Source organism: Octopus bimaculoides, chromosome 1, assembly GCF_046866305.1.
Source record: "Octopus bimaculoides isolate indiv1 chromosome 1, ASM4686630v1, whole genome shotgun sequence".
NCBI classification, from domain to species: Eukaryota; Metazoa; Mollusca; class Cephalopoda; order Octopoda; family Octopodidae; genus Octopus; species Octopus bimaculoides.
The window spans coordinates 199,579,216-199,597,453 of record NC_142928.1 but is presented as its reverse complement, the minus strand read 5'-3'; the positions used below and the strand labels follow the sequence as shown (position 1 = coordinate 199,597,453).

The 18,238-nt window shown below is 45.2% G+C and overlaps 1 long non-coding RNA gene across 15 annotated transcripts in view; it reads left to right on the top strand.

The window, feature by feature from the left end:
* The first annotated feature begins 10,431 nt into the window (after positions 1–10,431).
* Positions 10,432–18,238, top strand: part of LOC149137942 (uncharacterized) — a 45,346-nt gene continuing 37,539 nt past the window's right edge. For 2 of the 15 annotated variants that reach the window (XR_016244835.1, XR_016244827.1), the window contains exons 1-2: positions 12,776–12,869; positions 14,005–14,110. This is a non-coding gene — a long non-coding RNA (uncharacterized LOC149137942). Of the gene's footprint in view, positions 10,780–11,186; positions 11,330–11,469; positions 11,569–11,700; positions 11,951–11,991; positions 12,703–12,775; positions 12,870–14,004; positions 14,111–18,238 lie in introns of those variants that run through there. The other 13 variants (XR_016244830.1, XR_016244828.1, XR_016244855.1 and 10 more) reach the window with 13 other exon arrangements.

Below are 18,238 nucleotides of genomic sequence, written 5' to 3'. Positions count from 1 at the left end.
TGTAGAAACTCTGCTAAATCAGATTGGAGACAGGTGTAGACATCTGGTTCACCAGTCCTCAGTCAAATCATCCAAGCCATGCTAGCATGGAAGGCGGACGTTAAACGATGATGATGATGATATGTATATATATACATATATGTACATATATATATATATATATATGTATATATATGTATATATATATATATACATACACACACACACACACACACATATATATATATATATATATAGCGTCCACAAATTGGAGTCCACACATCTACACATTGGTCAGAAAGTCGGGGTCCACACATATCAAGTGTCCACAAATCGGGGTCCACAAAATTACGCAGTGGCCAGATATTAAGGGTTCACATATGTATATAAGGTGGACAAAAAGTCGGTGTCCACACATTTACACAGTGGGCATAAAACTCGGAGACAACACATTTACAGAGTGGCCAGGAAGTCGGGGTCAAAACATTTACAGTGACCATAAAGTCGGGGTCAAAACATTTACACAGTGGCCATAGAGTCGGGGTCCAAACATTTGCACACTGACCATAAAGTCGGGGTCCAAACATTTACACAGTGGCCATAAATTTCGGGTCAGAGCATTTGCACACTGGCCATAAAGTCGAGATCCAAACATTTGCAGATGCCATAAAGTCGACAACCAAAAATTGAACACTGGCCATACAGTCGAGGGTCCAAACATTTGCACAGTTGCCATGAAGTCGGGGTCCAAACATTTGCAAACAGTGGCCATGGAGTCGGGGATCAATAACATTTGCAAACTGGCCACAAAGTCGGAGACCAAAAATTTGCGCACTGGCCATAAGGTCGGGGAACAAACATTTGCGCACTGGCCATAAAGTTGGGGACCAAACATTTGCACATTGGCCACAAAGTTACGGACCAAACATTTGCACACTGGCCATAAAGTCGGGGTCCAAACACTTGCACACTGGCCATAGAGTCGGGGTCAAAACATTTACATAGTGACCATAGAGTTGGGGTTCAAACATTTACACGGTGGCCATTATGGCGTTGTCGAAACGTTTGCACACTGGCCATAAAGTCGGGGTCCAAGCATTTGCACACTGGCCATAAAGTCGGGATCCAAATATTTGCACACTGGCCATAAAGTCGGGGAGCAAACATTTTCACAGTGGCCATGAAGTCGATGTCCAAACATTTACACAGTGGCCATAAATTCGGGGTCTAAAAATTGAACACTGGCTATAGAGTCGGGGTGCAAACATTTGCACACTGGTCATAACGACAGGGTCCAAACATTTGCACAGTGGCCATAAAGTCGGGGGTCCAATGATTGACACACTGGACATAAAGTCGGGTTCCAAATATTTGCACACTGGCCATAAAGTTGGGAGTCAAAACATGTGCACACTAGCCATAAAATCGGGGACCAAAAATTGAATACTGGCCAGATAGTCGGGTACCAAAAACTGAACACTGGCCATAAAGTCGAGGACCTGAAATCGCACACTGGCCATAAAGACAGGGACTAAAAACTGATCACTGGTCATAAAGTCGGGGACCAAAAACTGCACACAGGCCATAAAGTCGGGGACCAAAAATTGAACACTGGCCATGAAGTCGGGGACGAATAACTGCACACTGGCCATAAAGACGGGGACCAAAAATTGCACACTGGTCATAAAGTCGGGGACCAAAAATTGCACACTGGCCAAGAAGTCCGGGACCAAAAATTGAACACTATCCATTAATTCGGGGAACAAAAATCGCACACTGGCCATAAAGTAGGGACCAAAAATGAACACTGGCCATAAAGTCGGGGACGAAAAATCGCACACTTGCCATAAAGCCGAGGACGAATAATTGTACACTTGCCATAAAGACGGGGACCAAATATTGTACACTGGCCATAAAGTTGGGGACTAAATACCGCACAGAGGCCATAAAGACGGGGGACCAAAAATTGATCACTGGCCATAAAGTCGGGGACCAAAAGTTGCACACTGGCCATAAAGTCGGGGACCAACAATTGCACACTGGCCATAAAGTCAGGAACCAAAAATTGTAAACTGGCCACAAAGTTGGGGACCAAAACTGAACACTGGCCATAAAGTCGGGGACGAAACATCGCACACTTGCCATAAAGTGGGGGACCAAAAATTAAACACTGGCCTTAAAGTCGGGGACCAAAAATGAAACACTGGTCTTAAAGTCTGGGACCAAATATTGAACCATGGCCATAAAGTCGGGGACCAAAAATTAAACACTGGACATAAAGTCGCGGACGAATAATTGCACACTGGCCATAAAGACAGGGACCAAAAATTGAACACTAGCCATAAAGTCGGGGACCAAAAAATTAAACACTGGCCATAAAGTCGGGGACCAAAATTTGAACACTGAAAGAATGTAAGTACGTATGTAAGAACGAACGAACGAAAGAATTAACGAAGGAACGAACGAATGAACGAAAGAATTAAGGAACGACCGAACAAACGAATTAACGAACAAATGTAGGTACATACGTACGAACGAACGAACAAGCGTACATACGACTGAACAAACGAACGAACGAGCGTATGTACGTACGTAGAAACAAACGAACGAACAAACACACGAAAGAACGAACGAAAGTACGTACGCACGAACGAACGAGCGAGCGAAAGATTGAAAGAACGAACGAACGAACGAACGAACGTACAAAAAAACGAACGAACAAAGGAACGAAAGAACGAACGAAAGTACGAACGACTGAATGAACGAATGAACGAACGTAGGTAGGTATGTACGTGCGAACGACCGAACGAACATACGTAAGTAGGTACATATGTACGTACGAACGAACGAACAAACGAACAAACTAACGAACGTACGCTCGTACGTACAAACGAACGAACGTACGTACGAACGAACGTACGATTAAACGAAAGAACGCACGTACGTACGAACGAACGAACGAACGAATGAAAGAACGAACGTAGGTACGTACGAACGAACGAACGAAAGTGCGTAAATAAAAACGAACAAACGAACGACAGTTCGTACGCACCTGCGAACGAAAGAAACGTCGAACGAACAAACAAACAAAAGTACGTACCAACGAAAGAACGTACGAACGTACGTATATATATCCGTACATAGGAACGATCCAACAAGCGTACGTACGAACAAACGAACGAAAGAACGAACGAACGTACGTATGTACGTACGTACATAAGTATGAATGAACGAACGAACGAAAGAACGAACGAACGTACGTATATATATCCGTACGTAGGAACGATCGAACGAACGTACGTACGAACAAACGAACAAAAGAACGAACGAACGTACGTATGTAAGTATTTACATAAGTATGTACATAGTATCAATGAACGAACGAAAGAACGAACAAACAATCGAACGAACGAACGTACGTACGTACGAACGAACATACGTACGAACGAAGGAACGAACGAACTAATGAACGAACGTACGCACGTCCAGACGTAGGAACGAACGAACGAACGAACGAACGCACGAACGTACATTCGAACGAACGAACGAACGAATGCACGAAAGAAGGAACGAGCGATCGAAAAAACGAATTAACGAACGAACTTAGGTATGTACGTACAAACGAACGAACAAACGTACGTACGAATGAAGAAACGAACGAACGAACGTACGTACAAATGAACGAACGAACGAACGAACAAACGAAAGAAGGATCGAACGATGGAACGAACGAACGAAGGAGCAAATGTACGAACGAACGAAAGTACGTACGTACGTACGTACGACCGAACGAACGCAAGATTGAACGAACGAAGGCACGAACGGGGACAAAAATCGCACACTGGCCATAAAGTCGGGGACCAAAACTCGCACATTGGCTATAAAGACGGGGACCAAAAATTGAACACTGGCCATAAAATCGGGGACCAAAAATCGCACACTGGCCATAAAGAAGGGGACCAAAAATTGAATAATGGCCATAAAGAAGGGGACCAAAAATTGAGTACTGGCCATAAAGTCAGGGACCAAAAATTGAATACTGGCCATAAAGTCGGGGACCTAAAATTGTATGTACACTGGCCATAAAGTCGGGGACCAAAAATCGCACACTGGCCATAAAGTCGGGGACGAATAATTGCACACTGGCCATAAAGAAAGGGACCAAAAATCGCACATTGGCTATAAAGACGGGGACCAAAAATTGAACACTGGCCATAAAATCAGGGACCAAAAATTGAACAATGGCCATAAAGTAGGGGACTAAAAATCGCACACTGGCCATAAAGTCGGGAACCAAAATTGTACACTGACCATAAATCGGGGACCAAAAATCGCACACTGGCCATAAAGAAGGGGACCAAAAATTGAGCACTGGCCATAAAGTCAGGGGCCAAAAATTGAACACTGGCCATAAAGTCGGGGACCAAAAATCGCACACTGGCCTTAAAGTCGGGGACGAATAATTTGCACACTATCCATAAAGACGGGGACCAAAAATTGAACACTGGCCATAAAATCAGGGACCAAAAATTGAACAATGGCCATAAAGTAGGGGACCAAAAATCGCACACTGGCCATAAAGTCGGGAACCAAAATTGTACACTGACCATAAATCGGGGACCAAAAATCGCACACTGGCCATAAAGAAGGGGACCAAAAATTGAGCACTGGCCATAAAGTCAGGGGCCAAAAATTGAACACTGGCCATAAAGTCGGGGACCAAAAATCGCACACTGGCCTTAAAGTCGGGGACGAATAATTTGCACACTATCCATAAAGACGGGGACTAAAAATTGTACACTGGCCATAAAATCGGGGACCAAAAATTGAACACTGGCCATAAAGTCGGGGACGAAAAATTGCACACTGGCCATAAAGACGGGAACTAAAATTGTACACTGGCCTTAAAGTCAGGGACCAAAAATTGCACATTGGCGATAAAGTCGGGGACCTAGAATCTCACACTGGCCATAAAGACGGCGACCAAAAATTGTACACTGGCCATAAAGTCGGGGATTGTACACTGGCCATAAAATCGGGGACCAAAAATTGAACACTGGCCATAAAGTCGGGGACGAATAATTGCACACTGGCCATAAAGACGGGAACTAAAATTGTACACTGGCCTTAAAGTCAGGGATCAAAAATTGCACATTGGCGATAAAGTCGGAGACCTAGAATCTCACACTGGCCATAAAGACGGCGACCAAAAATTGTACACTGGCCATAAAGTCGGGGACCAAAAATCGCACACTGGCCATAAAGTCGGGGACTAAAAATTAAACACTGGCCATAAAGTCGGGGACCAAAATTAAACACTGGCCATAAAATCTTGGACCAATAATTGAAAACTGGCCATTAAGTCGGGGAACAAATATTAAACACTGGCCATAAAGTCGGGGACCAAAAATTATAGACTGTCCATAAGTCGAAGTCCTAACAGTGGCCATAAAGTCGGGGACAAGAAATTGAAAACGAGCCATAAAGTCGGGGACCAAAAATTGAACACTGGCCATAAAATCGAGGATCAGGTATTGAACACTGGCCATAAAGTCAGGGACCAACATAAAACACTGGCCATAAAGTCGGGGACTAAAAATTAAACAGTGGCCATAATGTCGGGGACCAAATGTTGAACCATGGCCATAAAGTTGAGGACGAAAAATTAAACCCTGGACATAAAGTCGGGGACAAAAAATTAAACATTGGCCATAAAGTCGGGGACCAAAAATAAACACTGGCCATAAAATCGGGCACCAATAATTGAACACTGGCCATAAAGTCGGGGAACAAATATTATAGACTGTCCATAATCGGAGTCCTAACAGTGGCCATAAAGTCGAGGACAAGAAATTGAAAACGAGCCATAAAGTCGGGGACCAAAAATTGAACGCTGGCCATAAATTCGGAGATCAAATATTGAACACTGGCCATAAAATCAGGGACCAAAATTTGAACACTAGCCATAAAGTCGGGGACCAAAAATTAAACACTGGCCATAAAATCAGGGACCAATAATTGAACACTGGCCATAAAGTCGGGAACCAAAAATTGAACACTTGCCATAAAGTCGGGGAACAAAAATTGAACACTGGCCATAAAGTTGGGGTCCAAAAATTGAACACTGGCCATAAAGTCGGGGACAAAAAATTGAACACTGGCCATAAAATCGGGGACCAATAATTGAACACTGGCCATAAAAGTCGGGGACCAAAAATTGAACACTGGCCATAAAAGTCGGAGACCGAAACTAAACACTGGCCATGAAGTCAGAGACTAACAATCGCACGAACGAACGAAAGTACGTAAGTAAAAACGAACAAACATACGTACGTACGTAGGAACGAACGAACGAACGAAAACACGAACGAACGAACGAAAGTACGTACATACGAACGAACGAGCGAGCGAAAGATTGAAAGAAAGAACGAACGTACGTACGTATGTACGAACGAACGAACGAATGTACGTACGAAAAAAAAAACGAACGAACAAAGGAACGAAAGAACGAACGACAGTACGAACGATCGAACGAACAAATGAACGAACGTAGGTAGGTATGTATGTACGAACGACGGAACGAACGTTCATAAGTAGGTACATATGTACGTACGAACGGTCCCCGTCTTTATGGCCAGTGTGCAATTATTCGTCCCCGACTTTATGGCCATTTTTGAATTTCTGGTTCCCGACTTTATGGTCTGTGTGCGAATTTTGTTCCCCGACTTTATGACCAGTGTACAATGTTCGGTCCCCGTCTTTATGGCTGGTGTGCAATTTTTGGTCCCCGACTTCATGGCCAGTGTACAATTTTTGGTCCCCGACTTCATGGCCAGTGTGCAATATTTGGTTCCCGACTTTATGGCCCGTCTGCGATTTTTGGTCCCCCATTTTATGGCCAGTGTTCAATTATAGGTCCCCGACTTTATGGCCAGTGTTCAATATTTCGTCCCCGTCTTTATGGCCAGTGTACAATTCTTCATCCCCGACTTTATGGCCAGTGTGCGATTTGTGGCCCCGTCTATATGGCCAGTGTACAATGTTCGGTCCCGTCTTTATGGCCACTGTGCAAATTTTGTTCCCCGACTTTATAGCCAGTGTTCAATTTTAGGTCCCCGTCTTTATGGCCAGTGTGCGATTTTTGGTCCCCGCCTTCACGGCCAGTGTTCAATTTTTGGTCCCCGAATTTATAGCCAGTGTTCAATTTTAGGTCTCCGTCTTTATGGCCACTGTGCGATTTTTGGTCCCCGAATTTATGGCCAGTGTTCAATTTTTAGTCCCCGACTTTATGGCCAGAGTTCAATTTTTGGTCCCCGTCTTTATGGCCAGTGTGCGATTTTTGGTCCCCGACTTTATGTTCACTGTTCAATTTTTAGTCCCCGACTTCATGGCCAGTGTGCAATTATGGGTCCCCGACTTTATGGCCAGTGTGCGATTTTTGGTGGACATGCTCGGTCCCCGTCTTTATGGCCAGTGTTCAATTTTTGGTCCCCGTTTTTATGGCCAGTGTGGATTATCGGTCCCCGACTTTATGGCCAGTGTGCGATTTTTGGTCCCCGTCTGTATGGCCAGTGTTCAATTTTTGTTCCCCGACTTTATGGCCAGTATTCAATTTTTGGTCCCCGACTTTATGGCCAGTGTTCAATTTTTGGTCCCGTCTTTATGGACAGTGTGCAATTATTCGTCCCCGACTTTATGGCCAGTGTTGAATTTCTGGTCCTGGACTTTATGGCCAGTGTGCGAATTTTGTTGCCCGACTTTATGGCCAGTGTACAATGTTCGGTCCCCGTGTTTATGGCCGGTGTGCAATTTTTGGTCCCCGTCTTTATGGCCAGTGTGCAATTTTTGGTCCCCATCTTTATGGCCAGTGTGAAATTTTTGGTGCCCGTCTTTATGGCCAGTGTGAAATTATTGGTCCTCGACTTTACGGCCAGTGTTCAATTATAGGTCACCGACTTTATGGCCAGTGTTCAATTTTTGGTCCCCGTCTTTATGGCCAGTGTGCAATTTTTGGTCCCCATCTTTATGGCCAGTGTGAAATTTTTGGTGCCCGTCTTTATGGCCAGTGTGAAATTATTGGTCCTCGACTTTACGGCCAGTGTTCAATTATAGGTCACCGACTTTATGGCCAGTGTTCAATTTTTGGTCCCCGTCTTTATGACCGCTGTGCAACTTTTGGTCCCCGACTTTATGGCCAATGTTCTATTTTTGATCCCCGACTTCATGGCCAGTGTACAATTTTTCGTCCCCGACTTTATAACCACTATTCAATTTTTGGTCCCCGTCTTTATTGCCAGTGTGCAATTTTTTGTCCCCGACTATATTGCCGTTGTTCAATTGTTGGTCCCCGTCTTTATGGCCAGTGTGCAATTATTCGTCCCCGACTTTATGGCCAGTGTTGAATTTCTGGTCCTGGACTTTATGGCCAGTGTGCGAATTTTGTTGCCCGACTTTATGGCTAGTGTACAATGTTCGGTCCCCGTGTTTATGGCCGCTGTGCAATTTTTGGTTACCCAATTTATGGCCAGTGTGCGATTTTTGGTCCCCGACTTTATGGCCAGTGTACAATTTTTGGTCCCGACTTTATGGCCAGTGTGCGATTTTTGTTCCTCGAATTAATGGATAGTGTTCAATTTTTGGTCCCGGACTTCTTGGCCAGTGTGCAATTTTTGGTCCCCGACTTTATGGCCAGTGTTCAATTTTTGGTCCCCGTCTTTATGGCTAGTTTGCGATTTTTGGTCCCTGACTTTATGGCCAGTGTTCAATTTTAGGTCCCCGTCTTTATGGCCACTGTGCGATTTTTGGTCCCCGAATTTATGGCCAGTGTTCAATTTTGGGTCCCTGACTACATGGCCAGTGTACAATTTTTGGTCCTCGACTACATGGCCAGTGTACAAATTTTGTTCGCCGACTTTATGGCCAGTGTACAATGTTCGCTCCCCGTCTTTATGGCCGCTGTGCAATTTTTGGTTCCCGACTTTATGTCCAGTGTTCAATTTTTGGACCCCGACTACATGGCCAGTGTTCAATTTTTGGTCCCGTCTTTATGGCCAGTGTTCAATATTTGGTCCCCGTCTTTATGGCCAGTGTGCAATTATTCGTCCCCGACTTTATGGCCATTGTTGAATTTCTGGTCCCTGACTTTATGGCCAGTTTGCGATTTTTGGTCCCCGACTTTATGGCCAGTGTTCAATTTTAGGTCCCCGTCTTTATGGCCACTGTGCGATTTTTGGTCCCCGAGTTTATGGCCAGTGTGCGATTTTTGGTCCCCGACTTTATGGCCAGTGTGCAATTATTCGTCCCCGACTTTATGGCCATTGTTGAAATTCTGGTCCCCGACTTTATGGCCAGTGTTCGGGGCAGTAACTAAGGGCCGCTAGGGCCGCTAGTAATTGCCTGGGGCCATATGCACGTTCTTTGGGCCGTAATTACGAGCCCGGGACTGTAAGTATGTGCTAAGTGCCGTGAGTACGTGCCTGGCGCCGCAAGAACGTGCCTAGGGGAACAAGAACGTGTCTAGGGCTGCTGCCAGAAGCTGCTTAGAGACGCAAGAACGTGATCGGGGCAGTCACTACCTGGGGCCGCAAGTAAGTTACTGTCGCCGTCTGTACGTGCCTGGGGCCGTAAGTACGAATCCGGGGCAGTAAGTACGTGTCCGGCACGGCAAGAACGTGCCCGGAGCCGCAAGACCGTGCACGGCGACGCAAGCACGTGCCCGGCGTAGCAGGAACGTTCTTGCGGCTCTACGCACGCTCTTGTGGTGCCAGGCACGTTCTTGCGACACCAGATACGTTCTTGCGGCGCCAGGCCCGTTCTTTCGGAACCAGGCACGTTCTTTTGGCGCAGGACAGACGCATGTACATACGGCCCCAGTCACTTACTTGCAGCCCCAGGTAGTTACTGCTGCGATCACGTTCTTGCGGCACCAGGCACGTTCTTGCGGCACCAGGCGTCTTCTTGCATCTTCAGGCACGTTCTTGTTACCCTGTGCACGTTCTTGCAACACTGGCACGGCCTTGCGGCCCTAGATACGTTCTTGCAGCCCAAGGCTCGTGCTTTCGGCGCCAGGCACTTCGTGTCCGGCGTCGCAAGAACGTACCTTTTGCCGCAAGAATGTGCACCCTACTGGCTATGCAAGCAGGCTAATGTCTGTTCCCCCTGATCAGAAAGATAGTCCATTGTAGGGAAATTTATTTACAATTGAGTGGACTGCAGCAATATGAAATGAGGTGTTTTGCTCAAGAATACAATGTACTGCTCAGTATGGGAATTGAACCCACAATCTAGCCACTGTGAATGCAACACCCTAACCACTAGGCTCCATACCTTCACACACACACACACACACACACATGTATACATATCCATAGACGTACATATGTATGGCAATCATTTTTATATCTGTTTTCCATGCTAGCATGGGTGCGATGTATATATATTTGATGATTTTTTTATTTACTTCTAGATCCTATTCATGTCTTTAACCCTTACCTATTGCTCAAGTAAGGGATCTCTTATTCCAATGGTTTATTCATTAACAGGGGAAATGATAACAATCTAATCGCTCATAGCTAAAAAATTGTCAGAGACAGCAAATGTAAACACGAAATATTTGAGCAGAAGTTGTAATTAAGGCGTAAGTGAGAGAATGTTTTGGTTCTGTCAGGTGTCCGTTACAGAAGTGAGGATCAGAGCATGCGTAATGGTGAGCGGAAGAGGTCAGAGGGCAACTGGGTGTCTTGGAAACCGAACGTGTTTGCAACGAAGAGAAGAAAACCTTCCCCTCCAGATTGTCGACAGGTAAGAAGAAAAGCTCATTTCTCCTTGTTTTTTTAATGTCAACCCTCCTGTTTCTTAATTTCCCCTTCATACCACAACACACACGCTTTTGTGAGAAGCAGAGGAGTGTTTATAATCCGTAAATAACTTATACTGAAAAACAAAAACAAAACAAGAATACATTCTGGCATTTTAAATGAAGATTTCCAAGAGTCTCTTCTTCACAGTTCATTTAATCTACCAAAACCTCGCCCTTGCCTCAGCTTCCTATCATCTTTTCATTTGTTTTATTTCTTTCATCATTTTTCAACGACGACTCCGGTCTGTGTCTGTTTTCATGTATCTATGCGTTATAGATATAACGAAATCATGCCAGCAATGTCTCATTTTAAACTAGAAGAAAAAAAAAGCCTTACAGATTTATTCTCACCTGCTTCAGGTGTGTATGTAAAATGCAGAAAACAATCGAAGTTTTATGCATCAAATGCATCTATTTTCAGTGCATCTGTTCGAGTTTAGTTGATACAACAGAGACAATGCTTTTATGAATTTCATAAAATGCGTTAAGGCAGTAATTATTATATTGTCTAATTTAAACTCGAAGAATGTTTTGCGGATTTTACACAATCCATAAATACACAAAAACAAAACAGGACGAGACACCCAACCCTTTAATTTATTCTTACCCCTCCTACCATTTCGTTAAATCTCACTTGACACAGAAATACCCGAAGTCGTCCAGTTATATTGTTTTGTTTGCAACGTCCTGTACCCAGATATGCATATATATATATATACAGGTAGATGAGGGTATGTACATGTATATATGCATATATATATGCATATACTTGCCTATTCCCCTTCTATAGTTGATTAATTTTTTCCTTCCCAGTATTTACAGCTAATGCTACCTCGCATCACCAACTGCTTAGCCATAGATCTGACCTTCTTCTCATGAGCATGTATTTTGTTATTATTATTATTATTATTTCTCAGCTAACACCCTATACTTCGGTTTTACACTGATTAACGCTAACATAAGGATACTAATATATAACAGTGTTATATGGACTGTTGGATATGTTCGTCTGAGTTCCTTGTTTCATTGTTGTCTTGTGAGACTGTCGAAGTAGAATGTCATTGATAGATATGGCGGACTTGTTTATTTACAACGAACTTCGGTGAGTACTTTGTAAGTAATTGAATAATTAATTGAATAATTAAATTGTACAACTCGTCTTTTCTCTGTGTGTGTGTATACTTATGCATACATACAAGTGTGTGCAAATATATACAAGTGTGAGTATTGGCGCGTCTGTATATATATACAGGAATGTATGTATATAGACAGGCAAGCAAGTTAAGGCGCGCGTGTGTGAGCACATGTATTGGCGAAGGTCTCGATATGTGGTGTGTGGGGGGAGGGTGCTTGTGTGTATGTGCGAGAACGGGTGTGTACACGTAAGCAAATGTATGTATGGGTATATATGGGCGCACACATACGAGCACCGATGTATAAATGTAGGTGTACATGCATATATACAGGCATGTGTGTGTGCGTGTATACGTGTGAATAGGTGAGCGTGTGTGTGCATATATGTGCATGTGGAGGTTTCTGTGTGTGTGTGTGTGTGTGTGTGTGTGTGTATGTGTATGTGGGTATGTACACATGGGTATGCGCATATGTATGTGTGTACGTACACGCACGTGTTTGTAAACAGGTGTCTGCACGCTAGCAGACGCTTATGTAAACACTCACTTGAATTACCTCCCCTCACCCACCCGAATAACTCCTTGACCACATCAAAGACACCCTCCCTTTATATTTCTATGTAAACTACCGTTCTAATGCCTCTAAAGTCCGTGGAATAATATCGGTGACCCCGTCGTAACTCTATGTAAACAAACCTTCTGACGGTCACTGACCATGTAACACCTCAGCTGGTAAGTTACCCCATCATTTCGCTTTTGTCTTGCTACTAAATGTTTTATTATGTTCTCCCTGGTGAGAAACAAGTTATAATTCCAGCTACCCTTTCTTTTTTTTGTGAAATGGCCCTCACTTGCTTCGAAACGTATATGTAAGGACTGACCATGTAACATCTTAGCTCGTAAGTTACCGCACAATTTCGTTTTTGTCTTGCTACTTAATGTTTTATTATGTTCTCCCTTATGAGAAACAAGTGATAATTCCAGCTACCCTTTCTTTTTTTTTGCTCCATTTGTTGTTATTATGCATATACTTATATATTATTTGTATTTTATTGAAGGAATCCCCGTTCTTCCTATCAAGTTCACAGGTGCCCTTAACTCAGTCAGACCCATTAAACTTCACTTTTTCCCACCCCTTTTTCCGGGATAACACTTAACCCCTCTCCTTTTCATCTCCTAATTATGTGGTTACCCTGTTGCCCCTTTCTACCTGAAAACGACACGACAACAGCTGATAAAAGAAGAGAGATAATTTGACTTCACTAACTATTTCAGAAGAGGTACGCATACGCATTGCCTAAGTACTAAATAATGAAATGGTTCAGTGTTTTTAATTCTGGTGACTTTCGCTTATTGGCGCCTCAAGAGATGTTCTTGATCTGCGCGGGATTTGGCTGCTATTTCTCGCTGTAGAAGACAGGTGTCTATGGTCTGTGTGGGATTGGGCTGCTATTTCTCGCTGTGAAAGACAGGTGTCTATGATCTGTGCAGGATTTGGCTGCTATTTCTCGCTGTGGAAGACAGATGCCTAGAATCTGCGCTGGATTTGGCTGCTATTTCTCGCTGTGGAAGACAGATGCCTACAATCTGCGCGGGATTTGGCTGCTATTTCTCGCTATGGAAGACAGATGCCTAGAATCTGCGCGGGATTTGGCTGCTATTTCTCGCTGTGGAAGACAGATGCCTAGAATCTGCGTGGGATTTGGCTGCTATTTCTCGCTATGGAGACAGGTGTCTATGATATGTGCATGATTTGGTAGCTGTTTCTAGCTATGTAGATGTCTCCAACGACTAGAACTCTAGAGCCTCAAGAGATTACTTTACTTGCTGTTAGTTTCAACAACAACCACTGGCTTCCAGTCCGGCTATTTGCAGAGACTGAATTAGTGGTTAACAGTAATCCATGTGTCCTGTTTCTATTACTCCTTCCTTTACCATTTGTAGTCACCATGTTTCTTATAGAAAACCTTTGAAAGACCACCCATACTACCTTTACACAGAAACTTAAGTAAGATCAATATTTCTAATACACAGTTTGTCAACATCAGTTGCTGAGATGTCCAGAAGAAAATGAAACAAAGTGTTTCGGCCAGAAGCAACTCAAGTGGAGGTCTCCGATGAAATTTCCCAGCTCGTTCAGGTATGGTAGTATGTTATTGCAATTTGCAATTCGTTTTCTTTCTGAATCATCATCATCATCATCATCATCGTTTAACGTCCGCTTTCCATGCTAGCATGGGTTGGACGATTTGACTGAGGACTGGTGAAACCGGATGGCAACACCAGGCTCCAGTCTGATTTGGCAGAGTTTCTACAGCTGGATGCCCTTCCTAACGCCAACCACTCAGAGAGTGTAGTGGGTGCTTTTACGTGTCACCCGCACGAAAACGGCCACGCTCGAAATGGTGTCTTTTATGTGCCACCCGCACAAGCCAGTCCAGGGGCACTGGCAACGATCTCGCTCGAAAATCCTACAGGAGCCAGTCAGGCGGTACTGGCAACGGCCACGCTCAAAATGGTGCATCTCATGTGCCACCCGCACAAGAACCAGTCCAGGGGCACTGGCAACGATCTTACTTGGCTTGCCGGGTCTTCTCACGCACAGCCCATTTCCAAAGGTCTCGGTCCGTAGTCATCGCCTCGGTGAGGCCCAATGTACGAAGGTCTTGCCTCACCACCTCAGCCCAGGTCTTCCTGGGCCTACCTCTTCCACGGGTTCCCTCAACTGTTAGGGTGTGGCACTTTTTCACGCAGCTATCCTCCTCCATTCTCACCACATGTCCATACCAGCGCAATCGTCTCTCTTGCACGCCACAACTGATGCTTCTAATGTTCAGCTTTTCTCTCAAGATACTTACACTCTGACGGGTATTCACATTGACATTACACATCCAACGGAGCATACTGGCTTCATTCCTTGCGAGCTTACGTATGTCCTCAGCAGTTACAGCCCATGTTTCACTGCCATGTAGCATGGTTGTTCGTACGCATGCGTCATACAGTCTGCCTTTTACTCTGAGTGAGAGTCCCTTTGTCGCCAGCAGGGGTAAGAGCTCTCTAAACTTTGCCCAGGCTATTCTTATTCTAGCAGCTACACTTTCAGCGCACCCACCCCCACTACTAACTTGGTCGCCCAGATAGCGGAAGCTATCGACTACCTCTAGTTTTTCACCCTGGAATGAGATAGAAGTTGTTTCCTGTTTGTTTGCAGTCTTTATTGCACCTGAACATCTGCCACAAACAAAAACTAACTTGCTAGTTAACCTGCCTTTGATGTTGCTGCACCTCTTATGTGTCCATAGCTTGCACCGGGTACATCTTATAGAGTTACTACCTACTCCTTTTCTACATACTGAGCAGGGCCATCTACCTGAAGGGGTTTGTGTTTTATCTACCTTCCTACTTATTAGGATTTTGGTTTTAGCTAGGTTGACTCTAAGGCCCTTCAATTCTAGACCTTGCTTCCACACCTGAAACTTCTCCTCTAGTTCTGATAGTGACTCCGCAATTAGGGCAAGGTCATCAGCATAGAGGAGCTCCCAGGGGCAACCTGTCTTGAACTCCTCTGTGATTGCCTGGAGGACTATGGTAAATAATAGGGGGCTGAGGACGGAACCTTGGTGGACCCCTACCTCTACCCGGAATTCATTGCTGTACTCATTTCCAACCCTCACCTTACTGGCCGCATCTCTGTACATGGCTCGCACAGCTCTCACTAGCCATTCTTCTATCCCAAGTTTCCTCATTGACCACCAGATAAGGGATCGGGGGACCCTGTCAAAGGCTTTCTCCATGTCAACGAAAGCCAGGTACAGAGGTTTATCCTTGGCTAGGTATTTCTCTTGCAACTGTCTCACTAGAAATAAGGCATCAGTAGTGCTTTTACCTGGCACGAACCCAAACTGCATCTCATCTAAATTGATTCGCTCCCTAATTAGTTGGGCTATGACCCTCTCTGTAACTTTCATAACCTGATCTAACAGCTTGATGCCTCTGTAATTATTTGTATCTAAAGCGTCCCCTTTACCTTTGTAGCAGTTGACTATGATGCTGCTACACCAGTCATAGGGTATGACTCCTTCGTGTATCACCTGGTTCGTAATACGGGTGACTAGGCTATAGCCAACACTGCCAGATATTTTGAGCATCTCTGCAGTGATTCCTGATGGGCCGGGGGCTTTCCCGGTCTTCATACTCTTAATTGCTTTATCTACCCTGGTACTATCAACTCGGATAGCTGGTCCCTCTATTGGGTCGACATAAGGCAGGCTCTCTTTCTCCCATTCATTCTCTTTATTAAGCAATCTATCGTAGTGGCATCTCCAGACCTCTTTCTTTGCATCCTCATTTAATGCAAGCGTACCATCATCCATGCGAACACATTTCTCTCCTACAACATCACTATTCTCTCTCCTACACTGTCTTGCAACCCGAAATACCTCGAGTCTTTGGTCCTCACGGCGCAGAACATTGGCAAATCTTTCCTTATCTGCTTCCCCTCTGGCTAAATAAACCTGTCGCCTAGCCTCCCTTCTGGCACATTGGTACAATTCCCTGCTACCACCGTTCTTCCAGTCCTTCCAAGCTTGTTTCTTTTGTCTAATAGCCCTGTCTACCTCCTTGTTCCACCACCACGTTACTCTGGGTTGGGAGGGGACCTTACACCACCCACAAATCTGGTCGGTGGCTTTCAACAGGTTGTCCCGCAGAAATCTCCAATTGTCTTCCACGTTGTATGATGCTATATCCCCTTCTATTTCGTTAAATGCTTCAAGTAACTTGTCTCTAAGTCTCTGTCCGTTTGCAGGGTCTTTAAGCTTCCACACCCTTCTTCTCCAAGCCTGTCTAATTCTGGGCACCCATTTTGCCTTGATCCCAAAGTCGCTAACTACTAATCTATGTTGTGGGGTACATTCTTCGCCAGGGTAGGTTTTGGCATTTATAAGCCGCCCTCTTTCCCTATTTCTGGCGAGGATGTAGTCGATTTGGCTAGAGTGTCTGCCGGAGCGGTAGGTGACTAGGTGACTGGCAGGTTTCCTGAAGTTGGTATTGCAGACTATAAGATTGGTTGCATCACAGAACTCCAGCAGTCTGGTTCCCTCCTCGTTGCGGGAACCGAAGCCATAGCCTCCATGTATGCCATGGAAGCCCCCAGCACGACGTCCGACATGACCGTTGAAGTCTCCAGCCACAAAGAGAAGGTCCCTGTCACTCGTCGACGAGGTAGTTTGCAAGAGGGTGTCATAGAATTGGTCTTTCAGACCATCTGGTAGCCCAGGTTGAGGTGCATAGGCTGAGATGACAGTAGCTAATCTATGATGAAGCACTAGTCTGATCTTAAGTACTCTGTCACTTACTCTAACGACCTCGATTACCTTATCCACCCATTTCTCCGCTAGAAGTATTCCTACGCCCCCGACCCCGTCAGTGTTCCCTGCCCAGAAAATCTTGTACCTGTGTTCTTTGCCTGTGAGGAACCTTGCAGAACCTCCTCTCCATCTTACTTCCTGGATGCAGCACATATCTACGCATCTCCGTTCAAGCATCTCAACAATTTCACCAGATCTACCTTTCAGCGTGCCGACGTTGAGAGTGCCAATCCTAACAGTATGGGTGTTGGGGGTGTGGGCCTGTAGCCTGGGAAGAGGAAAAGCAGTGTCGTGTACCTGAAAAGAAAACTTGCAATTGGAAGAATTCATAAGCAAAACATTACCTACAACCTGCAAACATTTCTCAACCTTAATGCGCTACCCAAAGGTAGGGGAGAGGATGGCCAAGGCCACTAGATGGGTTCCGGGAGACAGCCGAGGTTGACAGGATGACAAAGGGATGAACTTCCGGTGGAGGGGGCGGGATGACAGAGGAATGAACTTCCGGTGGAGGGGGTGGGATGACAGAGGAATGAACTTCCGGTGGAGGGGGTGGGATGACAGAGGAATGAACTTCCGGTGGAGGGGTGGGATGACAGAGGAATGAACTTCCGGTGGAGGGGTGGGATGACAGAGGAATGAACTTCCGGTGGAGGGGGTGGGATGACAGAGGAATGAACTTCCGGTGGAGGGGGCGGGATGACAGAGAAATGAACTTCCGGTGGAGGGGTGGGATGGCAGAGGAATGAACTTCCGGTGGAGGGGGTGCGATGACAGAGGAATGAACTTCCGGTGGAGGGGGTGGGATGACAGAGGAATGAACTTCCGGTGGAGGGGTGGGATGACAGGGGAATGAACTTCCGGTGGAGGGGGGGGGTGGCAGAGGAATGAACTTCCGG